General features: G+C 52.5%; 1 protein-coding gene across 1 annotated transcript in view; it reads left to right on the top strand.

The window, feature by feature from the left end:
• ESR2 (estrogen receptor 2) overlaps window positions 1–8,754 on the top strand; it is a 607,028-nt gene that overhangs the window by 1,010 nt on the left and 597,264 nt on the right. The gene's annotated exons all lie outside the window — the stretch shown is intronic.

The raw sequence follows: 8,754 nt of genomic DNA on the forward strand, positions 1-8,754 counted from the left end.
CAGAAGAGATATCACTTCCGGCTCAGCTTTAAATAATTAGTCAAAAATATAGTGAGTTTCACAGCGGAGAGATCCCTCTTTCCTCAGATTCCAATGGTAGTCAAGGAAGGTCTGTTTAACAGGTGAAATATCACCTAAAGGGCCGCTGTACAGGGGGGGGGGGGGCAACAGCTCCCTCGGTTCTCTAGCAGTGCTTGCAGGAATCTCACTCTGCCCCCATAGGTAGAATTGTTAGAATTGTTCACAGTTTCCAGTTTCTGGCTGTACGTTCCAGTGGCGGCGGGTGATTTTTTTAATTGGAGGGACATAAATATTTCCCCCAAATATGCAAGTCTGATGGAGCGTAGCGGGGGAGCCCGAACCAACTAAGAGGTGATGGGGGCTTCACTCAGAGATTTTCTTTTTAAAATAATGGCTTAAAATGGTGCAGAAGTACAGTAAAATGCCAAACAGTTTGCAATTGGTTTTGTACTGCAACGCATGAAACAATTCAATAGATGCAAGTCACCAACAGTGCAGAAGAGCATTTTGCCAAAATATTTTCAGGTTGCTTTTACCCACAATATATGCCAGTATAAAAACATTTTCATACTGGCTGCGCCCATACGTTTCCATGCTGGCTGCACCAATATATGCCAGTATTCAGATTTAAGCACATGCTCATGTTTGCTTTACGCATAATGACAGTAATGATACTATAAGAAATTATGCTGACGCTTGTTCTGCCAAAATATGGCAGTAACCCCAGGTAAGCACATTCTCCAGTTGCCTTTACCATTAAAAATGCCCTTCCATAGTAGGCAAATATGCCCAAACATGCTGCATTAAAATGCCATTCTAGCTAAATGATAAAACATATCATGCTTGCTTTATCAAAGGTACCCAATACAAAATGTGACGCGACAGTAAGAAATGGCTAGGCTCGGTGCACCAAAATGCCAGTCTTTCCATGTAATAACACTTATCATGCTTACTTTATCAAAGATGCCCAATACAAATTATCATGCCACAGAAAGAAATGGCTAGACTGGGTTCATTAAAATGCCAGTTTAGCTACATAATAATATTTATTATGCTTGCTTTATAATAGATGCCCAGTAAAAAATGACCTGTCTGCCCTCTAGATCCCCCAGTGACTCGCCCACACACAATGTTATTATGTGTGCATGCGAGATGCTGAGGGGCCCAAGGAGTAGGCATGGTATTTTTTACTAGGCACATAGACGAGCAGTAAAAAAAAACATGCCTGCTCCCCTCCCCCGTGCCTGCCCAGCACCTCACACGGGGAGCTGATTTTGGCTGATGGCCAACCCCCCTCCTGCCAAAATAAGCTCCACGACCCAGTACAAACACATGTTCACACACAATCACACAACCCTCACACGCAGCATGCAGTCGCTCAGTCCCATGCACACCCATCATCATACACTCACTCATTACACACAAGCATACACACATACATATACTTATTTAAACTAACATACCCTCTGCCCTGGTCCTGATGTTCCCTTCCTGCTCTACAGCTTCTGCGAAGCATGAACTGGAAGCCAAGAGCACTTCCTGGCTTGTGCACGTGCGTGCAACAGCTGGAACGCTAATGATGAAGTGGCCCGATCTGTTTGTATGTGCAAGGAGTCACAATAGCGCTTCCTTTCACACATAAAATCATGCAGTTCCTCAGCTATGATCCCCAAAGGGCCATGCAATGTTGGGGAAGCAAAAAGCCCCCAGCTCTGCATTGCTCATTGGATATGCAAGATTGGGAACAGAACTGTCAAACGGAAAACTATGTTTTCTAGTTCAAACCAGCCGAAGAGCGCTCCCTCAACTGCAAAAAGCAGCCGAGGGCGTGCTGAGTATTTACACTGGGCTGGCTCCTTGGCCCCTCCATAATGAGCTAGGTTACCTGTGGGTCGGCGCCCCTCACCCGCAGTGGAGAAGCCGCCACTCGGACACCATCAATGAATCTATGCACAGGGTCACTGTGGCTGGAGATGTTTTACTATTGACTTTGAAGTCATGGACATGAACTGCTCTGTTGTTAAGGCAGCGATTTTGAACACATTAAAGGATCCATACACATGTCTTACAGTAGAAGGCTACCATGGTAGCTCAGCAGGTTGAGTGATGGTTGCTAAAATGTTATATATTTAAAACTGTAAATCGTATGACTTTTTGCAATTCCTTTTAAAAATTCAAGTGCTGTAAAACGTGTTCGGCCAGGCGATGGGTTGGGGTGGTAGTTTGCTTATATTCAGGGCGAGGGTGGGGGAATTTCTGCATCCATAGAGAAATTCAAAAGCCGGCACCCACGAACCCACAGTTTAATATCCTGATAACTGCTGTCAGCACAACAGAAGCATGTATTTGTGATTAAGCAGGTGGACAAGCATATGACAGCTTTAGAAACATACCCTGTGATAAAACACAAACGAAGGGGCACACAAAGCACAGGGTATTTGTGTGGTAGTCTGACAAAAAAATAAACACATTTTAAAGAAAACGCGTTAATGAAAGTTTAAGAGCGTGTTTCAGTTTGGAAACGTCTTTTTTGTTTTTTGTATGCCAGTGAGATGCAGATTTGGAAAGCAATAGTGTGCCCAGCATGCGGGAAGCTTGATTTTAACAGTGATGGCCCCCACCCCAGTGATATTCATGGCCCCTTGATTCCTGTGGTGTCCCTCCCAGGCCAGAAGGAAGGACTCAGGATAAGGAGAAAAAGAGCCTGCAAACGCACGAGTGACGGCTGAGCAAAGGTGCACCTTTAAGGCCCCTGGAAAGAGTTATGTACCAGAGGGGGTCAGGCCACCAATTAGGGGGGCAAAGCATCAAACAGGGGGGAATTGCCCTCTATCACCCCCTCTAGTGACGTCTATGGCTCCCGGATCAAGAGTTTTATGCAATGCGCCCCGATACCCTCGGGTCTGGTGCGCAATACAAGTAATAAAACAAACAAACAAACAAGTGCTTGGGTAAGAGCTGGGTTCAGGGGGTTCCAGAGTTCATGACAGCTCTTCAATACAAGGCCCACTGCTTCATGAGGGGGTGGGCGGCAGGGGCACACCAAAGGGGCAGGTACACTTCTCCTGGGAGGATAGCTCAGCTGCAATGTGCTCGCCTTGGAAACAAGACGACACGAAGCCCCACATGTTCGATCCCCGGGTCCGCACTTAGAAACCTCTGGGTATTAAGCGCGTTATAAATAGGCAACTAAGCCAGCCTGTAACAGCGCCTCGAAGCACCTGGGCTGTTAGAATGCTTTACAAATGCAAATAAAATAAAATAAATATAAAAAGATAAAACATGGCCAGCAGGTGTTACTCGGCAGATCAGACACACATTGAATGCACATGGCAGAATGACTTTGCCCTCTCTGGGGGTCCTGACTACGTGCTAACCTGCCGCAGCCAGGCGGGGCAATGCCATCAGGGCAGTTTCTAGGTAATAGCGCCCCGAGCGAAACACCAGAATACACCCCACGCCGCTACTTCTACCCCGCACAGCACTCCCTCTGCAAAATCATGATATCTTTGCAATTGAAAGCGCGTTTTATTGACTTGCACATTTTCATCCTCCAATGTTTATGTTTATGGTTTGAATGAAGGGCACTTTCCAGTGGAGTAACTTTGCTGAACATGTTGGGGGACGACATCTTAATGAAAGCGGCCCCTGCCAAATGAGTGGAACAAAATCGTGTGTCATAAATGTTTGGGGGGACAAACACCCCTGCCCCCCTAAAATGACGACACTTTCCTAGATGTTGCTGCTGCATAATCTCTTCTCCCCTAAATGTTGCTCTGAATGAAAGTGTAGCAATAGCTGATGGCTCTATTCATTTGGTGAACACAGCGCTTAGAGGCCGTTCTAAATTCCCCGGCGTAAGAATGGAAGCTGGGTCTGAAATAAATGGAAAGGGTTAGGCAGTGCTGAAAAAGGAGGCAGTTCTGAGATATGTCAAGTAAGGCTAGGTTACAAAGAGTGCCTTGAAGCTATTTTAAAGCACTAAAGGGGAAAACCAGAGGAGTTGGAGGCTATGAGTTGAAGCAGTCATGTTTCCAGTGGAAGACTGGCTACAGGGAGCTCTGGAGACCTACCAGTTGTCCCCACTGTGTGAGAACCTGGGCTTTCTGTTCCTCGGATCCTCTCCCCAGTCGCCACATCCCTTTCTTTCCCCCTCCCCTCCTCCCCACATCCCTTTCTTTCAATCTCTCCTCCTCCCACATCCCTTTCTTTCCCTCTGTCCTCCCCCCACACCCCCTTTTTGTTCCACCTCTCCTCCTCCCACATCCCTTTCTTTCCCCTCTCCACTCCACATCCCTTTCTTTCCCCCTCTCCCCCCACATCCCTTTCTTTCCCCCTCTCCTCCTCCTCCCTCATCCCTTTCTTTCCCCTCTCCTCCTCCTCCCACATCCCCTTCTTCCCCTCTCCTCCTCCCACATCCCTTTCTTTCCCCCTCTCCTCCTCCCCCACATCCCTTTCTTTCCCCCTCTCCTCCCACATCCCTTTCTCCCCTCCTCCCACATCCCTTTTTTCCCCTCTCATCCTCCCACACATCCCTTTCTTTCCCCCCTCCTCCTCCTCCCACAACCGTTTCTTCCACCCTCTCCTCCTCCCACATCCCTTCCTCCTCCCACATCCCTTTCTTCCCCTCTCCTCCTCCTCCAACATCCCTTTCTTTCCCCTCTCCTCCTCCTCGCACATCCCTTTCTCCCCCCCTCTCCTCCTCCCACACATCCCTTTCTTTCCCCCTCTCCTCCTCCTCCCACATCCCTTTCTTTACCCATCCCCTCCCCCCACATCCCTTTCTTTCCCCCTCTCCTGCTCCCACATCCCTTTCTTTCCCCCTCTCCTCCTCCCCCACATCCCTTTCTTTCCCCCTCTCCTCCTCCTCCCACATCCCTTTCTTCCCCCCTCTCCTCCTCCCACATCCCTTTCTTTCCCCTCTCATCCTCCCACACATCCCTTTCTTTCCCCCTCTCCTCGTCCTCCCACATCCCTTTCTTTCCCCTCTCCTCCTCTCACACATCCCTTTCTTTGCCCCTCTCCTCCTCCCACATCCCTTTCTTCCCCCTCCTCCTCCAACATCCCTTTCTTTCCCCTCTCCTCCTCCTCCCACATCCCTTTCTCCCCCCTCTCCTCCTCCCACACATCCCTTTCTTTCCCCTACGGGAGGGAATCCTCCTCCTCCCAAATCCTTTCTGACCCATCCCACCACATCCCTTTCTTCCCCCTCTCCTGCTCCCACATCCCTTTCTTTCCCCCTCTCCTCCTCCCCCACATCCCTTTCTTTCCCCCTCTCCTCCTCCTCCCACATCCCTTCTTCCCCCTCTCCTCCTCCCACATCCCTTTCTTTCACCTCTCATCCTCCCACACATCCCTTTCTTTCCCCCTCTCCTCGTCCTCCCACATCCCTTTCTTTCCCCCTCTCTCCTCTCACACATCCCTTTCTTTGCCCCTCTCCTCCTCCCACATCCCTTTCTTCCCCTCTCCTCCTCCAACATCCATTTCTTTCCCCTCTCCTCCTCCTCCCACATCCCTTTCTCCCCCTCTCCTCCTCCCACACATCCCTTTCTTTCCCCCTCTCCTCCTCCCCCACATCCCTTTCTTTCCCCCTCTCCTCCTCCCCACATCCCTTTCTTTCCCCCTCTCCTCCTCCTCCCACATCCCTTTCTTTCCCCCCTCCTTCCACCCTCTCCTCCTCCCACATCCCTTTCTTCCCCTCTCCTCCTCTCACACATACCTTTCTTTGCCCTCCACTCCTCCTCCCACATCCCTTTCTTCCCCTCTCCTCCTCCTCCAACATCCCTTTCTTTCCCCTCTCCTCCTCCTCCCACATCACTTTCTCCCCCTCTCCTCTCCCACACATCCCTTTCTTTCCCCCTCTCCCTCCTCCCACATCCCTTTCTTTACCCATCCCCTCCCCCCACATCCCTTTCTTTTCCCCCTCTCCTGCTCCCACATCCCTTTCTTCCCCCTCTCCTCCTCCCCACATCCCTTTCTTTCCCCCTCTCCTCCTCCTCCCACATCCCTTTCTTCCCCCCTCTCCTCCTCCCACATCCCTTTCTTTCCCCTCTCATCCTCCCACACATCCCTTTCTTTCCCCCTCTCCTCGTCCTCCCACATCCATTTCTTTCCCCTCTCCTCCTCTCACACATCCCTTTCTTTGCCCCTCTCCTCCTCCCACATCCCTTTCTTCCCTCTCCTCCTCCAACATCCCTTTCTTTCCCCTCTCCTCCTCCTCCCACATCCCTTTCTCCCCCCTCTCCTCCTCCCACACATCCCTTTCTTTCCCCCTCTCCTCCTCCTCCCAAATCCCTTTCTTTACCCCTCCCCTCCCACCACATCCCTTTCTTTCCCCCTCTCCTGCTCCCACATCCCTTTCTTTCCCCCTCTCCTCCTCCCCCACATCCCTTTCTTTCCCCCTCTCCTCCTCCTCCCACATCCCTTTCTTCCCCCTCTCCTCCCACATCCCTTTCTTTCCCCTCTCATCCTCCCACACATCCCTTTCTTTCCCCCTCTCCTCGTCCTCCCACAACCCTTTCTTCCCCCCTCTCCTCCTCCCACATCCCTTTCTTTCCCCTCCCCTCCTCCCCACATCCCTTTCTTTCAATCTCTCCTCCCTCCCACATCCCTTTCTTTCCCCTGTCCTCCCCCACACCCCTTTCGTTCCACCTCTCCTCCTCCCACATACCTTTCTTTCCCGCTCTCCCCCCACATCCCTTTCTTTCCCTCTCTCCCCCCACATCCCTTTCTTTCCCCCTCTCCTCCTCCTCCCTCATCACTTTCTTTCCCTCTCCTCCTCCTCCCACATCCCCTTCTTCCCCCTCTCCTCCTCCCACATCCCTTTCTTTCCCCCTCTCCTCCTCCCCCACATCCCTTTCTTTCCCCCTCTCCCCCCATCCCTTTCTCCCCCATCCCCTCCTCCCACATCCCTTTATTTCCCCTCTCATCCTCCCACACATCCCTTTCTTTCGACCTCTCCTCCTCCTCCCACAACCCTTTCTTCCCCCCTCTCCTCCTCCCACATCCCTTTCTTTCCCCTCTCCTCCTCTCACACATCCCTTTCTTTCCCCCTCTCCTCCTCCTCCCACATCCCCTTATTCCCCCCTCTCCTCCTCCCACATTCCTTTCTTTCCCCCTCTCCTCCTCCCACATCCCTTTCTTTCCCCTCTCCTCCTCCTCCCACATCCCTTTCTTCCCCCTCTCCTCACATCCCTTTCTTTCCCCCTCTCCTCCTCCTCCCACATCCCTTTCTTTAACCCCTCCCCTCCCCCCACCCCTTTCTTTCCCCCTCCCCTCCCCCCACATCCCTTTCTTTCCCCCTCTCCTGCTCCCACATCCTTCTCTTCTCCTCCCCCACATCCCTTTCTTTCCCCCTCTCCTCCTCCTCCCACATCCCTTTCTTCCACCCTCTCCTCCTCCCACATCCCTTTCTTTCCCCTCTCATCCTCCCACACATCCTTTCTTTCCTCCCTTCCTCCCACAACCCTTTCTTCCCCCCTCTCCTCCTCCCACATCCCTTTCTTTCCCCTCTCCTCCTCCACACATCCCTTTCTTTCCCCCTCTCCTCCTCCTCCCACATCCCTTCTTCCCCCTCTCCTCCTCCCACACACCCCTTTCTTTCCCGTTCTCCTCCTCCCACATCCCTTTCTTTCCCCTCTCCCCCTCCTCCCACACCCCCTTCTCCCCCTCTCCTCCCTCCCACATCCCTTTCTTTCCCCCTCCCTCCTCCCCCACATCCCTTTCTTTCCCCTTTCTTCCCCCTCCCACATACCTTCGTTCCCCCCTCTCGTCCTCCCACATCCCTTTATTTCCCCTCTCATCCTCCCAACATCCCTTTCTTTCCCCCTCTCCTCCTCCTCCCACAACCCTTTCTCCCCCCCTCTCTCCCCACATCCCTTTCTTTCCCCTCTCCTCCTCCCACACATCCCTTTCTTTCCCCCTCTCCTCCTCCTCCCACTCCCCTTCTTCCCCCTCTCCTCCTCCCACATCCCTTTCTTTCCCTCTCTCCTCCTACCACATCCCTTTCTTTCCCCTCTCCTCCTCCTCCCACATCCCCTTCTTCCCCCTCTCCTCCTCCCACATCCCTTTCTTTCCCCCTCTCCTCCTCCCACATCCCTTTCTTTCCCCTCTCCTCCTCCCACATCCCTTTCCTCCCCCCTCTCCTCCTCCCACATCCCTTTCTTTCTTCCCCTCTCCTCCTCCCACACATCCCTTTCTTTCCCCCTCTCCTCCTCCTCCCACATCCCTTTCTTTCCCCTCTCCTCCCCCTCCCACATCCCTTTCTTCCCCTCTCCTCCTCCCACATCCCTTTCTTTCCCCTCTCCTCCTCCCACACATCCCTTTCTTTGCCCTTCTCCTCCTCCCCCACATCCCTTTCTTTCCCCCTCTCCTCCTCCCCACATCCCTTTCTTCCCCCCTCTCCTCCTCCCACATCCCTTTCTTTCCCCTCTCATCCTCCCACACATCCCTTTCTTTCCCCCTCTCCTCCTCCTCCCACAACCCTTTCTTCCCCCCTCTCCTCCTCCCACATCCCTTTCTTTCCCCTCTCCTCCTCCCACACATCCCTTTCTTTCCCCCTCTCCTCCCACATCCCTTTCTTCCCTCCTCTCCTCCTCCCACACACCCCTTTCTTTCCCCCTCTCCTCCTCCTCCCACATCCCTTTCTTTCCCCTCTCCTCCTCCTCCCACATCCCCTTCTTCCCCCCTCTCCTCCTCCCACATCCCTTTCTTTCCCCCTCTTCTCCTCCCCAC

This window comes from Ambystoma mexicanum, chromosome 14, assembly GCF_040938575.1.
Source record: "Ambystoma mexicanum isolate Mex_15411 chromosome 14, UKY_AmexF1_1, whole genome shotgun sequence".
Lineage (NCBI taxonomy): Eukaryota > Metazoa > Chordata > Amphibia > Caudata > Ambystomatidae > Ambystoma > Ambystoma mexicanum.